We start from the raw sequence: 17,325 nt of genomic DNA, 5'->3' as shown, positions 1-17,325 counted from the left end.
TTAAGAGAGCATTTGTTTATTAAAAATGATGTATAGCGTTGTGGAACAAAACCCTTTACTTGATTAGATTGTCACTGGGTACAATAGCCGAGCTTACGACTTGAACCTGACAAACCCCGATACAACCGTGATACCGTATGAAGGCTTACGAAAGGCTGAAATGGCAACAAATACAATTACGGTACATAGATTAGTAGACCAGACTAAATCCCCAGCTGTCAGATGGTGTTTTAAATGTTTTTCATCACTCAGCTGGCACATCACGTACAGAGTCACTGTAAATATGGTACAGAATATGCAGCTCTTCCCTGCATTTCCACACATAGCCCATCTTAGATGGCTGTAATTCTGTCATGTACTCTGATTCATATCTCTACCACCAAGGTGGGTATTTGATATGATCTGAGCAGATCCAGATGTGTGGCTTGTGATTATTTCAATGCATGAATGCGCTGCTCAACATTATCTGATTGGTCAAGCCCCCAACCCGCAGTCCCCTTGATCCTTCAACCATTTGACTCTCTAATCAGAAAGGATGAGAGGCTGACATTAGTGTTCATGCTTTAATCCAGCAGCACACTGCTGCCATCGCTAGCATTGTCATTGTGATGATGCCCAATCCTTTCAACATGCTGTGGGGTTGTTTTGTGTTTACCATTTGAAATGTTATGCCATCACAGCATTATAGCAATGTATCTAACAAACATAAATGCAAACATAAATAACAGGGGTGAGCTCCCCCCTGCCATTTATGTTTGCTCTTTCTCCACCAATTTCTTATTGTTCTCTTTGTCCTTGCACTTTCCATCCATTACTCGTATCTAGGGGGGTTCATTTTCAAACAATGGAAGAAGAGATTTCTCCAACTAACAGCTGAAGGAAGTCTGCTCGTGTGCCATGATGCAATGTCGCCGCCTGACCAGGTGGTGGTGCTGCAAAACAGCTGTGAGGCAATCGTGCAAGGAAAGGAGATCCTAGATTTGCCCAAATTACCATCTGGTGGATGCAGGGAGTGCTGTTTTGCTCTGATCCTCCCCCATAATAAGTATCTGCTGCTACTGGCTGACACCCCTGAAGAATGCAGGTTGGACGATTTGAATATTTGGGGTAAAAAATAGCATACTGACACCATACAGCGTGAACCAATTACCTTGTTTTAGTAGAATTTGATGCATCAAAATGTGGAATTTCAATACCGTTTGGAGAGGCAAGCTGCCAAATGATGTAATCAGTAGACTGTGCATCGTTGCTCACAATTCACATTGCCAATTAAATCCACTCCCAACCATTGGTTGCCAAAACAGTTCTTAAAAAACAAAACCCCATTCAATATATTGAATGTTTACTTCCTTGCATTGCACGTCCCAACAGCTCCACCTTTTCCCCCCACAAACTCTCTTTAGTAGTACGTGGAGTGTGCTAATACAAACCAGAGCTGAGAGCTCTTCAGAGACTCCAATGCAACAATAAAACAAGTTTGTGGAGCTCGCCTATCCCTTGTACATGCATGGTTTTGATGGAAATGATGAAATGATGCAAATGATGAAATCAGATTTCCCTCTTTTTACAGTCAATGGCTGAATATGCTGAAAAAGGTCAAAGAGGTGAGTCAATAAGTTATCTTTACCATAGAAACATATTTCATTGTCCAAAATGGAATATAATATATGGTAATGCATGATTTTCTAGGCTACAGTTAAATATATTATTTAAAGCAAGATAATACCTTTGCCTGCCCAGTCTATCAAGTTGTTGACTAATCCATCCATGGGGTCTTTCTAAAGCCAAGTTGTTTTAATCATTATTTTATATTGATGGAATTATAAATTTGTGTTGAATTTTAATATTTCTTTCTGTACCTAAAGTGGTGCTTTCTCTGTTAACATTCATTTGCAGTGTGGAGAGTACCTATTTGTCATTTTGAGTAAAATAAGATTAACATGTTATATCCTTGTATTCCTGACAGCCATTGGATGAAGAAATTGTGTTAGTCTGGGACAAACCGGCACCTTTTTGAAACTGTATCACTGTTTCCTACAGAGTGTCTCATCACCTCTGCATCCATGTAAGCGTCATCGAGTACCAACCCCTGGCATTCATCTCAACGATCTGGTGCCAGAACAAACCACAGAGAAAGACCTGCCAACTCCACCTATCAGTGATGTGGAGGCGTCATCTCAAGGGTCTCGTAGAGATGGCTCACAAAGGGAGAAAAGTGAGTTGAGGATGCGTTATTTCACTGCCCAACTCTGCTTGTGCATCGATGTGTCAAACAAGGTTTTGAAGAGACAAAAAGACCCAGCTCAACCAAAGGAGACTTGTGTTAATCAAGAAACAATTTGTTTTCAAATCCCTGGATAACTCATAACACTTGTGTCTTATTTCAAATTACCCACGGTGTCTCAGTGGTTAGCACTTTTGCCTCACAGCAAGAAGGTCCTGGGTTCGAACCCCAAGCCGCCCCAGGTCCTTTCTGTGTGGAGTTTGCATGTTCTCCCCATGTCTTCGTGGGTTTGTGGGAGAATTTTCTTCTCAACACACTCTGAATCAAAGTCAATTAATCAAGGTTCAAGAGACAATAAATCAATGTCCAATACTTACAAGTCTGATATGAGTAGGTTTATTGTTAATTGTCCACAAAGGGGTACAACAATATACCGAGCTGGTCCATGGAGCAACTGAACAACCTGTCTAAAGCACTCCCATTTATACTGTATTTTTGTGTCCTCCTATTGTGGAGCTTAACCTTAGACCACACCTTTGATTTTAGATCATATCTCACCATACAGCATTATTTTCTTGTTAAGACATTGTTCTGGGTTTCCAATCCTACTGGTGTCCCAGGCACTGCGGATGATATTGGGCTATACAAATAAAATTGACTTGACTTGACTTAATGTGGCCTAGGTTAAGAGGAGAGGTGACGATTTGTGAGCAGCAGTATGGTTTCATGCCATGAAAGAGCACTACAGATGCGATGTTTGCTTTGACAATGCTGAATGAGAAGTAGAGAGAAGGGCTTGGTGGATTTAGAGAAAGCTTATGACAGGGTGTCGAGGGAGGGGGTGTGGTATTGTATGAACAAGGCTCAGCATTTTCGGTTTTTACCGATTTTCACAGAAAAATACCCAGATTTTCATCCGGATTTTATGTTTCCACAGATCCAAAAGTTGTTCCTGTTCATGTGAGGTTATGTAACTGTCCTCTTGTGGCAAAATTCGGCATGCTGGAGGGCTTTGAAAAATAAAAACCGAAAATGCTGAGCCTCGTTTATCAAGAAGTCACGAGTTGTAGAGAAGTATGGAGTGGTGCAGGATATGTATGAGGGAAGTGTGACAATGGGGAGGTGTGCGGTTGGAATGACAGATGGGTTCAAGGTGGAGGTGGGATTACATCAAGGATCGGCTCTGAGCCCTTTCTTGTTTGCAATGGTGATGGACAGGTTGATGGATGATATCAGGCAGGAGTCTCCGTGGACTATGATGTTTACGGATGACATTGTGATCTGTAGCGAGAGTAGGGTGCAGGTTGAGGAGAGCCTGGAGAGGTGGAGGTATGCACTGGAGAGAAGAGGAATGAAAGTCAGTAGGAGCAAGACGGAATACCTATGCATGAATGAGAGGGAGGACAGTGGAATGGTGAGTATGCAAGGAGTAAAGGTGAAGAAGGCATATAAGTTTAAATACTTGGGGTCAACTGTCCAAAGTAACGGGGAATGCAGAAGAGAGGTGAAGAAGAGAGTGCAGGCAGGGTGGAGAAGATTGTCAGGAGTGATTTGTGACAGTAGGGTACCAGCAAGAGTTAAAGGGAAAGTTTACAAGATGGTTGTGAGACCAGCTATGTTATATGGTTTGGAGACAGTGGCACTGACGAAAAGACAGGAGACAGAGCTGGCAGAGTTGAAGATGCTAAGATTTTAATTGGGAGTGACAAAGAAGGACAGGATTAGGAACGATTATATTACAGGGACAGCTCAGGTTGGATATTTTGGAGACAAGAGAGGCAAGATTGAGATGGCTTGGACATGTGTGGAGGAGAGATGCTGGGTATATTGAGAGAAGGATGCTGAATATGGCGTTGCCAGGGAACAGAAAAAGAGGAAGGCAAAAGAGGAGGTTTATGGATGTGGTGAGGGAGGACATGCAGGTGGCTGGTGTGACAGAGGAAGATGCAGAGGACAGGAAGAAATGGAAACGGATGATCCGCTGTGGCGACCCCTAACGGGAGCAGCTGAAAGTAGTAGCAGTGACTTAATGTGGCCTATTGCACAGACTGTCATCTAGTGGTCTTGTCAGTATACTACAGTTCCTTTTTTTTCCTTCATTTATTCATTCATTATCCAAAACCGCTTATCCCTACTCAGGGTCCCGAGGATGCTGGAGCCTATCCCAGCAGTCATTGGGTGGCATCACTATTATTTCCACAATTCTCATATAGTTAATAAAAATAATTGATTACCTACAATTATTTGGATTCTTTTGATTCTTTGCGTTTCATTCTTGATTAATAAAAATAATCACACATTTGTGGAGTTAGAAAACAACGAGACAGGAGACGTGAGAGTAGACGTAGTCGAGGTAGTTTACTAGCTCCAACTTTGCATGTCATACATTCGACAACGACACTGAACTCCGTACCGGAAGCGGAAGTACATTATCTGACCCCTCGCCTCTTCCCTTAAAGGTATACTGTCCACTTAGGTGAATGTCTCTAGTTATATAGATGTGGGTCACCACACAGGCCCCCCCAGAATTCACCTACACAAAACAATGCAAAACAGCAAAAGCGCAAGTCATGAACATAAAAATAGACTCTACAACAGAACAGTCAATGACATAGTGCAAAGTCACGGGGAAAACAAGTGACGAGTCAGGGGGCGGACCCTGCGGCCATAATGGCTGTGCTTCACAGGAGGGGAAACAGATGGGGCCGAAACCCGGGCCATAGGTGGGGCCGAAGCAGGAACAGAGGCAGGTGCCGGGGCCGACCTAGGAGGGCGTCCCCGCCGCGGGGGTAGGGCCAATTGCATTGGCTCCCCAATGTCCAAGTGAGCGGGCTTGAGACGATCTATAGCGACCCGCTCCGGCCTGCCCCCCATGTCCACCACAAAATTCTTATCCCCCGCCTCCAGGACGCGGAAGGGCCCGTCGTATGGGGGCTGCAGCGGGGAGGCAGTGTTGAGACATCGGAACGGGAGCGAAGGCACCGGCAGCGCTCCGAGACGCACTGAGGTGAGAGGCGGCCGACCAGGGAGCCGTAGCATCCGGAAGAAACTCCCCCGGAACTCGCAGGGGCTGGCCATACACCAGCTCAGCGGAGGAGGTCTGGAGGTCTTCCTTCGGGGCCGAACGCAGGCCGAGCATGACCCATGGGAGCCGGTCCATCCAGTCGCAGCCAGTGAGGCTTGCCCGCAGAGCGGCTTTCATGTCCCGATGGAACCGCTCACAAAGTCCATTGCTCTGCGGGTTGTACGCCGTAGTGCGGTGGATCTTCATCCCCAGGTGCTCAGCGACCGCCGTCCGGAGATCCGAGGTAAACTGGGAGCCCCGGTCGCTCGTGATGTCACCCGGTGTGCCGAAACGGGCCACCCAGCAGCCGATGAACGCCCGTGCTACCTCTGCTGCCGTCGTGGAGGACAAGGGAATAGCCTCTGGCCACCTGGTGGCCCTGTCCACAATAGAGAGGAGGAACGTATAACCACGGGAGGGGGGCAGGGGACCCACCAGGTCAACATTGACATGGTCAAACCGCCTCTCTGGAACCACAAACGGCGCCAAAGGGGCCTTGGTATGGCAGTGCACCTTGGCGCGTTGGCACGCCACACACGAGCCGGCCCAGGCTCTAACATCCTTACGGAGCCCAGGCCAAACAAACTTGACGCTCACCAGCTTGGTCGAGGCCTTCACTCCCGGGTGGGAAAGGCCGTGGACGGTGTCGAAAACTCGGGGCTGCCAGGATGTAGGCACCAGGGGGCGCGGTTGACCGGTGGAGATGTCACAGAGGAGGGTGGTGTTGGCCGCGTCGAACGTCACGTCCTCCAGCCGTAGCGCCGTAGGGGTCGACCGGTAGTCTTGAACGGTCGCGTCCTTGGCTTGGTCCGCTGCCATAGCGGCGTAGTCGAGTCCCAAGTGAACGGCGTTAACAACCGCCCGTGAAAGGCAGTCGGCGACGAAGTTATCCTTGCCCGACACGTGTTGTATGTCCGTGGTAAACTCGGAAACCGCCGCGAGATGGCGCTGCTGACGCCCAGACCACAGTTCTGAGGTTTTGGCCATACAGAACATCAGCGGTTTGTGGTCCACGAAAGCGGTGAACTGTCGGCCCTGCAATAGGAACCTAAAGTGTCTGGTTGCGAGGAAGAGACCCAGTAGTTCCCTATCAAAGGTGCTGTATTTGCGCTCGCTCTCACGGAGTTGTTTACTGAAGAACGCCAACGGCTGCCAGCCCCCCCCACCCACTGCTCACACACGGCCCCCACGGCGTAGTCGGAGGCATCCGTTATAAGGGCTATGGAGCGGCAGGCGACGGGTGAGCTAGCAGCGCAGCGTTGGCCAGCGCGGTCTTGGCGGCCACAAAAGCCTCGTCCATCCCCGAAGACCAGTCCAGCTCGTCCTTAGACTTCTTACCCCGCAGGGCCTCATACAGGGGACGCATGATGTGGGCGGCACGGGGCAGGAAACGGTTGTAAAAGTTCACCATGCCCAGGAATTCCTGCAGCGACTGTACAGTGCGGGGGCAGGGGAACATGGTGACAGCCTCAACCCTGGCAGGGAGGGGAACGGCCCCCTGTGGAGTGATGTGGTGCCCGAGGAAGGTGATGGACGACTCCCCGAACTGACACTTAGCTGGGTAGATGATGAGGCCGTGTTCGCTGAGCCTGTCGAACAGCTGTCTGAGGTGCGTCATGTGTTCCTCCGCCGACGCGCTGGCCACGAGGATGTCGTCTAAGTACACAAACAAAAATGGCATGTCGCGGAGCACAGAATCCATAAGGCGCTGAAACGTCTGCGCCGCCCCTTTAAGGCCGAAAGGCATACGTAAAAACTCAAAGAGCCCAAAGGGTGTGATGACAGCCGTTTTTGGGACATCCAGTGGGTGGACCGGCACTTGGTGATACCCCACACTAAGTCGATTTTGGAATAGATGGCAGCGCCCGCCAGGTGGGTAGAGAAATCTTGTATGTGCGGTATGGGGTACCGGTCGGGGGTCGTGGCATTGTTTAGGCGACGGTAGTCCCCGCACGGGCGCCAACCCCCGTTGGCCTTAGTAACCATGTGAAGAGGGGAAGCCCACGGGCTGTCAGAACGGCGGACAATGCCGAGGCGCTCCATAGTCGAAAACTCCTCCCTGGCTATTGCGAGCTTGGCCGAGTCGAGGCGTCGGGCCCGGGCGTAAACTGGGGGCCCCACTGTGGTGATATGATGTTCCACGCCGTGCTTGGCCACCGCCGAGGAGAAGGTGGGTGTGGTGAGCTCGGGGAAATTGGCGAGCAGGCGTTGGTATGGATCCCCGGTGGAGAGTGTGTTAGCGAGGCACAGCGCTCCAGCGCCCCCAAGCGTGCAGGGGTATGACGCAAAAGAGACGGCATCAATCACGCGACAGTTTTTAACATCCACCAGCAGGTTGAAAGCACAGATGAAATCCGCACCTAGGAGCGGGGTGGATACAGCAGCCATCACAAAGTCCCAGCCGAAACGTCGGCCGCCAAAACACACGTCCACATGTCTGATACCGTACGTCCGAATGGACGTGCCGTTGGCGGCGTCCATCTGGGGGCCGTGACTGTCGGTCATCGTGTCCACAGCTTGTGCTGGTAGTATGCTGCGTTGAGCGCCAGAGTCAACCAGCAGCCGCCGGCCCGACAAGGAGTCTCTGATGAACAACAGCTTGCAGTCACGGCCGGCGCCCATAGCCGTTAACGAGCGCCGGCCTTGGCGTTTCCCTGAACCCGGTAACTGCAGGGTTTGCGACACCGTTTTGCTTTTGCCCCAAACCTGGCATGGTAATAACAGAGCCCGTCGTCAGGTTGGCGGCGGGCTGTCACCGCAGCCGCGGTGTCCATATAGTCGTACACAGGTGGTGGTGGGGCGGTCTGGCGGGGTAGCAGGGCATGCACAAACTGTTGCCGGTTGGCCAGGAAAACCCTGTCTGCTTCAGCAGCCAGAGAACGGTAGTCCTTGGAGGCGGCGAGAGGAGAACTGGCCAGTGCTGTGCGTACAGGTGCGGGAGCTGCCTCAGAAAAATGTGTGTGAAAAGAAAGGCCGGATCAGCCGATCCCAGCACAGACAGCATTTTTTCCATTAACTCAGACGGTTTGCCGTCGCCGAGGCCATTCGGGGACAGTAAACGGTCTGCCTTCTCCAGCTCCGACAGTTCAAATAGTTTCAGGAGGAATGTCTTTATAGTATCGTACTTGCCAGCAGCTGGCGGAGCTTCCAGCAGTGTCATTGCTCGCGCCGTTGTCGATGCGTCTAACGCCGCCACTACGTGGAAGTACTGCGTTGCATCCTGCGTTATCCCTCTCAGCTGGAACTGGGCTTCCACATGTTGAAACCACGGCCGTGGATTATGCTGCCAAAAGTCGGGTAGCTTCACAGTAGCGGTGTAAATGCTAGCGTTAGCAATAGCCATGTTGTTAGCACCGGCGTCGTCGTTGTCAGACATACTCGTATTAGTAGTTCGATCACGTCGGGGTCACCAGTGTGGAGTTAGAAAACAACGAGACAGGAGACGTGAGAGTAGACGTAGTCGAGGTAGTTTACTAGCTCCAACTTTGCATGTCATACATTCGACAACGACACTGAACTCCGTACCGGAAGCGGACGTACATTATCTGACCCCTCGCCTCTTCCCTTAAAGGTACACTGTCCTCTTAGGTGAATGTCTCTAGTTATATAGATGTGGGTCACCACACATTGTATAAAATAAGCCTATTGATTGTAGATGCTTAAACAAATTACTTCCCACATTTCCCCCTTGTGACTTTGAAGTCACATCAGTTAAAATGTCCAAATTATCAACATACGAAAAGTACACTCATTAAACATAAAAAAAAATGTCAGTAGTGAATAAAAATTAACAGTTGTAGGCAGGGGCGAAAAACCCAGTACAACTATGTCTTCTTGTAACACTGGTAAAATTCCCCACGGCCCCCTACTACCAACCGACCCTCCATAGGGTGACCACTTAAAAGCCTACAACCTGTTGCATAGATCCAGTGATTACATAAATAGTAATGTAAACTCACAATGACGCCAAAATACTTACACTTCTGTTTCCAAAATTGGCTAAATGCTGTGCACATGCTCGGGCAAGCTAAAATCAGATCAAGGTCTAAGGTGAGATCAAAATTTTATCAAAGTGCAGTCAAATACATCAAAATATATACTTACTAAAAGACAAGGCTCGGTAAACAAAGATAGTACAACATGTGATGACATGAACAACATACACACCTAAACATAACAACATAATCGTAATGAAAATATTATAATTGTGATGAATATAATTGAGATGATTAATGGAGGGGAAGAGAAGATCTTCTGTACTTCAACCCACATGAGGGCCACCACTGTGGAGAGGTTACAAGCACATTCGACGCACAGTGGCTCGGATTCTTCTGTCTGCCCTGGAAGGCTGTCTAATTTCCACTGTAAGCTGTAGGGATGTGCTGTGACATGATGTCGTCAGCTACCTGAATGTTCACAACCTCAAACTTCGTCTGAGTGACAATTACAGCATATCGACACATAAACTCATCCAAAGCTGCAGGCATCCACATAGGTTCAGGATACATCAAAGACTGAATTATCAGTTCTTTTTTGAACCGATACTTAGCATACAATACTGCAGTGTAGGGACAGGTGGACTCAGCAGAAATACAGACAGGTTCATTTTTTACAACTATAGTTTTTCTAGTAAATGTGGAAAAAAGTTCAGCAATTGGTTGGGGCGAATAAGAGATGGAAGCATCCACCTCCCATTCCTCATCTCATCTCATCTCATCTCATCTCATCTCATCTCATCATCAGCCACTTCTTTCGGGTCGGGTCGTAGTGGCAGCAAATTAAGTAGGGCACTCAAGATGTCCCTCTCCCCAGCAATGCCCTCCAGCTCCTCTTGGGGGATCCGAAGACGTTCACAGGTCAAATTGGACATGCAGTCCCTCCAGCGAGTTCTGGGTCTACCCTGGGGTCTCCTCTCCGTTGGACATGCCCAGAAAACCTCCAAAGGAAGGCACCCAGGAGGCATCCTAATCAGATGCCCGAACCACCTCAACTGGCTCCTTTCGACGTGAAGCAGCAGCAGCTCTACTCCAAGCCCCCTCCAGATGTCTGAGCTCCTCACCCTATCTCTAAGGCTGAGCCCAGAAACCCTACAGAGGAAACTCATTTCAGCTGCTTGTATCCGCGCTCTCACCCTTTCAGTCACTACCCAAAGCTCATGACCATAGCTGAGGGTTGGAACGAAGACTGACTGGTAAATTGAGAGCTTTCCCTTCTGGCTCAGCTCCCTCTTCACCGCAACAGTCCAGTATAACATCGGCATTACTGCTGATGCTACACTAATCCGCCTGTCAATCTCCTGCTCTATCCTACCCTCACTCGTGAACAAGACCCCGAGATACTTGAACTCCTTCACTTGAGGCAACAACTCATCTCCAACCTGGAGGGAGCAATCCACCATTTTCTGTGAAAAGCAGAGATGCAATTCTGAGATTCCCAAAATGGACACACTTCTCACCTCGGCTGCGCCTTGAGATCCTGTCCATGAATATCACAAACAGAATCAGAGACAAGGGAAAACCTTGGCGGAGTCTGGCATGCACCGAAAACGTGTTTGACTTTGTGCCGAGAATGTGGACACAGCTCTCACTTTGGTTATACAAGAACCTGATGGCTTGTAGCAACTGCCCTGGTACCCCATACTCCTGCAGTACCCCCCACAGAGTACCCCGGGGTAAATGGTCATAAGCTTTCTCCAAGTCCACAAAGCACATGTAGACTGGCTGGTAAAACTCCCATGCTTCCCTCAGCACTTCCTGGCAACTTTGAGAATCACCACGTTAACGCGGTGGAGGGGTTTGGGTGTCCTGGTGATCCTGAGAGCTGTGTTATCGTGGCAGTAGCCCCTGGTAGGGTCTCCCAAGGCTAACTGGTCCCAGGAGAGGGGCCAGACTAAGAGCGATTCCCAAGAAACCCAATGAAATTACAAAAGCAGAGCCACAGCACCTCGCCCGGAAAAGGGAAACTGGGGCCCCCTCCTGGAGCCAGATCTGGGAAGGGAGCTCACTGGCAAGTGTCTGGGCCTTGGCCCATGGAGCCTGGTCATGCCCAGCCCAAAAAAGCAACATGGGAGCCACCACCCTGTGGACCCACAACCCGCAGGGATGAGCATTGGGGTAGGGTGCAATGCAGGCCTGGCAGCAGGCAAAGGCAGGGACCTGGGTGTGCCGACTTCCAGCATCACAGACTGGTCTTCGAGATGTGGAATGTCACCTCCCATTCCTCAAAACCATCAAAAAAGTGTCTGGTCAGGTAGAAAAGAAAGCACCACTACCCTCCTGATGACACTGGCCAGACTGTCCTAATAAACATCAGGAAAGGGGCAGGGGTACTCCATGTCTTGTCTCACTTAGGCCAGTATCTATGTCTCTGTGTCCACTACCTTGCAAATGGTGTAGTTGGCAATGTGGTCCCCTGTATGTGCATAAACATCCAAATCAATCAGACTGCCCTCCGCAGAGGGAGCTGTGGGGATAGCAGGGGTCACCTGAAATTGTCCAGACATAAAAAAATTGTCCACAAATGGCACCCATCATCCGTTTAACCACAGCTGTGAGTAATGGAACTAAACAACATAGAGTAATCGTCAACAGCACTATTATCAAAGCTATACCCTATCTTGGCAAACAGTGCACCCCAAGGTCAATGTCCCATATACCATGACCAGCATTCTCTTTGAGTTCTATCGCCAGATTGTCAAGCTGGGTCATGGCTCTTGTCAATGTGCCATTGGGAGCAGTGTTATTAGGGATGAATGTACAACAAGCATCACCGAACATTGCACAGACTCCTCCTTTCTCTGCTAGCAGCTTATCCAATGCCATCCTGTTCTGCCATGTCATTTGTGATATGGCTTGGACTTGCCCAGCTAATGCCTTTAGTCCAGTGTTAGTGTAGTTAAAAAAAATCGTTGGTTGTAATACAGGTCCTTTCCAAAAGTTAACATATTGCCACCAAAAGTTCTGTTGCATTAAATAGTTCTGCTGCACCTCTGTCAGACTGGTCTCATAGCAATTCTCAATTAGGCTTTGCTTGGTGCGATTGGTGGGATGTCCTTCAGGTGATAGGATTATTAGTAAGGTGATTATCAAACCTATTACTAATAGCACGCACATGCCCCCTCAGAGGCCGCATCCTAGCCTATGGCGTGGGTGCCATGGTCTCACTTTGCCCTGCCTCCTCACTGTCTCCATCACACTGAGGTGTAACTTCCTCAGCCTGTCCTTCCGTTGCTCCTTATAGATCCTCTCCAACGTCCCTTAGTGTTCATCCTGGTTCCTCAGCTCTGCAATACTGGTTGCGATGACACCAAAGTCTTACCTTCAGCCTTGAGTGTAGTGGGAGTGATCAGAATCACCTTATAGGGTCCTTCATGCCTTTTCTTGTTCCACTTTCTCTTGAACACCTTGATGTACACCCCATCTCCTTTCAATTGCACAATAGCACCTTTCAATTGCTGGAATATAGTCTTATGTATTGAGGTTAGGTGTTGCACATAGTTAGCCAACTCCTACTGGAGTTGCTCAAGCGGAGGCCCATTATAGGGACCCCTGAGATATGGTATTGGCATGGGGCACCCCATTAACATTTCATGCGGTGTTAGATACGTGCTTCTGCTGGTCTACATTCCCATGCTCATTAAAGTCAAAGGCAGTACTTCCACCCAATTAAGCTTGCCGTTGCTGTCTGCACATATTTTGGCTATCTTTGCTTCTAGGCTGCCATTAGCCCTTTCCACCATCCCCTGTGACTGTGGATGGTAGACACATCCAAACCGTCATCTAATTCCCAATGCTTTGGTGACCAATGCCATTGTTTTTTAATACAAAATGTGCCCTATTGTCTGAACTGATCTTGTCTGGTATGCCGAACCTGGGAAACACCTCTTTACACAAAAACTTTGCCACTGATGTTGCATCTGGTTTGGCAGTGCGTATGGCTTCCACCCATCTACTGAATCTGTCCACAACCACTAGCATGTATCTTTTATTTTGCACTTGCGCGATCATATCCATATAGTCTATCATGATATGTCTGAATGGTCCATCAGGTGGTGGAATGTGCCCAATTGGCACTGACAAGGCCTTTCTGTTGTTATATGCCACACATCTCACAATTGTGTAGTGCGTGGTCCACCATCCCTGCTAAATAAGGTGACCACCAGGCCCTTTGAATCCTTTTTATGACTTTCCCCTCCTTGTGCAACGGTCCTGACCATGCACATCTGAGATCAAAGTATGGATTAATGAAGTGGGTGCCACAAATGTCCTGCTGGGCCTCTCTACAACCCCTTGTGTGGGCCTTCTGCTGCGTTTTTGATCGCCCCCTTTTTTGGCAAACACTTTTTTCATACACACTGGCGTTATCTTTTGCTTGAGAGCATTGGTGACATCACTTCCCCCTTATCTCATGTCTTCCAGCTCTCATCCCACCAAGGCCATTTCTTCAATTAGTGTATACAGACCTGCTACGCGCAGTGAATCTCCCATACATTCTTCTGCTATCAACCAGTAGTCAATAGTAGGCCTTTATTTGTGCACCTGGAGAAGACACTTTATATGACTACCTTTGTTCTGTTACACATGGACTTTAAGCAGCTATCTAAGCAATGTAAAAAATAATCGATTACCTATAATTATAGTCCAGCATTTGGTTCTTGATTAATAAAAATATCACACACTGTATAAAATAAGCCTATTGATTGTAGATGCTTAAACAATTTATTTCCCACAGTTTCCTCCGGGCATTCCGGTTTCCTCCCACCATCAAAAAGACATGCATGTTAGGGTTAATACTCCTGTCTGTACCCCTGACCAAGGCAACAGGAAGAAACAACTGGAGTTGGTACTCGGGGGCTGCATGGTGGCTGCCCACTGCTCCTAGCGACACAGCTAGGATGGGTTAAATGCAGAGAGGGAATTTCATTGTATGTATGTACAAATGACAAATAAAGTGTATTCTATTCTATTCTTACAGACAGGAAGTCTCCACATATAAAGAGGAACAAGGGAAGTACCAGTTTAGTCGGGTGTCTACGCCATGGCACTGCCAATAACGCCCAATCGGTGAGAGCTGTGTATCTGCTAATGGGTGGTGCTGCTGCTTCTTCTGCCATGGGCTATCTAGGGGCAGGTTCTGCCACTAATCTGGAAGTCAATGCTAATGATCTACCACCAAACACAAATTTCTCTGACATTGGAACTGAGGTGGCATACCACTCAGGAAGCCATGTGGGTAACACACCTCATTTCCACAGCTTTGACTATGAAATGGTAGATGCAGACTTTGATGCTTTTGATTACAGTGGATTTGCTTTTTAAGATACTTCTAATGGTTACAGATCAGCACCACACCATCAACATCTTCTGAAATTTTGATTAATTGATGTTTCAGCATATCTTGACTCAGCATTATTATCAAGCTTATGGAAAAAGTCAAGTTTATGTTGTGCTAAATCACAGTGGCAGCCTCAGAGAGTGTTACCTTTCTATGGTGAGAAACAAACAACAAGAGATGACACCCTCTATCCTTAGACCCTTGATTCAAATGAGTGAACACTCACAAAAACATTTTCAGGACCAAAAAGTGGGAGAAACCTCAGTAAAGAGTGTTGACATAGGGGGGGATCCCTCCTCTATGCTGGGTAGGCATATTATAGGTGTGTAATGTATAGAGTTAAGTAGCAGATAGAGAAATAAAACAATGAATGCACTTAATGACTATACTTGGTTATAACAAAACAGTGCAAAAAAGAAAGCATACATTGGGACAGCACTGCAAGCAAAAGCATGAGTAGCACCCCCAGATGGTGCCACAGAATGGCACTGTCCCATCACCATCATCTGAATGTTACAGAGCCCTGAAAAAAAGAATAGACCTCACACACACAGAAGGCAGCCCCAGGCACATCACTCATACAGACAGACAGGAAGTACAGAGTGGGGATTCTGAATAGCCAGAGCTGTGAAAAGCGATGAGGAAGTAGTCATGAACAGATAACAAAACAAGACACAAAAGATTCTCCAGAGAGACCAGGGCCCAGGTACATGGAAACAAGTATGTACCTTATAATCTGAGCAGAAGCAGACACCTTTGTCACACTGGCGTCTGTGCTGTCTTTCTTTTTATATTCCTTTTGACATTCCTGCTACCCATGACCCACTTCAGTTTGCCTACTGTTCCAACAGATCTGTAGATGACGCTATCTCACTTGCTGTGCAAACTGCTTTACTACACGGAGTGTACTAAAGGAAAAACATACTCATCTACAATAGTTCTTAGGACCGGCACACCTCAGGGCTGCAGTCTCAGCCCCCTATTGTACAATCCGTTTACACATGACTCTGTTGCCAAATATATATGACAGCAACATCATTAACTTCACAGATGACACCACAGTGATTAGACTAATAAGTGACAGTGATTAGAGGGCCTACAGGAGGGAAGTGGAAGATTTAACTGTATGGTGCCATAATAACAACCTCTCTCTAAAGGTCAATACGAAAAAAGAATCATTGTTGACTATAGAAAGATCAGAGAAAATCACATTCCCATTTCCATCAATGGGTCAACTGTTGAATTGTGGGCAGTTTTAGATTTCTTGGTTTACACATCAGACATCCTCACATGGTCTCTCAACACCAATTGCATCCTCAAGAAGGCACAGCAGACACTGTATTTTCTGAGGCATCTCAAGAATTTTGTTTATGAGTACCAAAACTCTTATTAACTTTTATCGCAGTACCATGGAGAGTGTCTTGACAGGCTGTATCACAGTGTGGTTTGGCAACCTGACTGCTCAGGACTGCAGACTGCTATGAAGGACTGTAAAGACAACAGCAAAATTCATTGGCATGGAACTGTCACAACTTCATAATATTTACACCACTTGCTGCAGAGGGAAAGCCCAAAACATCACAAGGACACCAGCCACCCCACTCATGTTCTGTTCTCACTCCTCCCATCTAAAAAATGTTACTGGAGCATGAAATCACACACCACCCATCTCAGTAATAGTTTCTTTCCACAGGCAGTCAGGTTGCTGAACAGCCGAGACACCCATATGCACCTTACATTGTTGTGTTATCGTGTACTTTTCTGTATTGTGTATACAGTGTATGAATTCATGTGTACATAGTCTCTGTAGTGCATTTTTGCGAGATGGTGTGTCTTTGTCTTGTGTCCCTTCTGTTAAGGCAGAGAGAGCCAGAGCACAAGAATTTAATTGTTTTTCAAATAGATATGGCAATAAAGTTGAACTTGAACTCATAATCAATCTGTGGGCCTAACAATGCCCTGTGGCAGTGATTGATACTTTCTACCCTCTGGTCCTTTACCATAGGTAGGACCTGTAGACTCATTCAAACTAAGACTAACCTAACCTTGCACTTAGACCCACCCAGGAAAAATGTAGGGTTATGGTGACAGTACCTACGTAGCAAGCCAGAGATTTCGACATTAAGTCTATGAATAAAAAGAAGTCTATGATAAAAAAAAGAAAACATGAACAAGACCTAGGAAACTGCAATTAGCAGGACGGAGTGGATTTTGCCAATGTGTCAAAGGTGGAAAAATATGACATTGTCATTCAAAAGTGCTATGCATTGTATTTTTTCTATATTGTGGAAATTTGCCAGTTAACATATCAAAAACAGAGATGATTATAACCTAAAAAACATTAGTATTGCATAGTCAAAATTCTTGCGAACTTTAATAGTTGCCATATTGTGCAACATTGTCCAAAGTTTCATTTGTTTAAAAAGAGAAAAATTTCTCAAATTGTTGCTATCACGTGGGAGAGTGCACTAATTATATAAAAGCTCATTGAGCATACTGAGTGTGTTTTGAAACCATAGGGCATGTATTGGGATTCTATCTGAAAGGAAATTGTAAATACAAGATACTCGAGTATTCTGAGGCAGATTACATACAACAGCTGATTGTATTTTTCAAAGCAACCAAAGTAACACCAACCACGTAACATGGCTGACCAAAAGAGCAGTGATCCAGACTGAAATAAAAACGTTTTTCTTTAAACTGA

The sequence above is a fragment of the Lampris incognitus genome, chromosome 8 (genome assembly GCF_029633865.1).
Source record: "Lampris incognitus isolate fLamInc1 chromosome 8, fLamInc1.hap2, whole genome shotgun sequence".
NCBI classification, from domain to species: domain Eukaryota; kingdom Metazoa; phylum Chordata; class Actinopteri; order Lampriformes; family Lampridae; genus Lampris; species Lampris incognitus.
Note: the sequence above shows the minus strand (reverse complement) of the source record.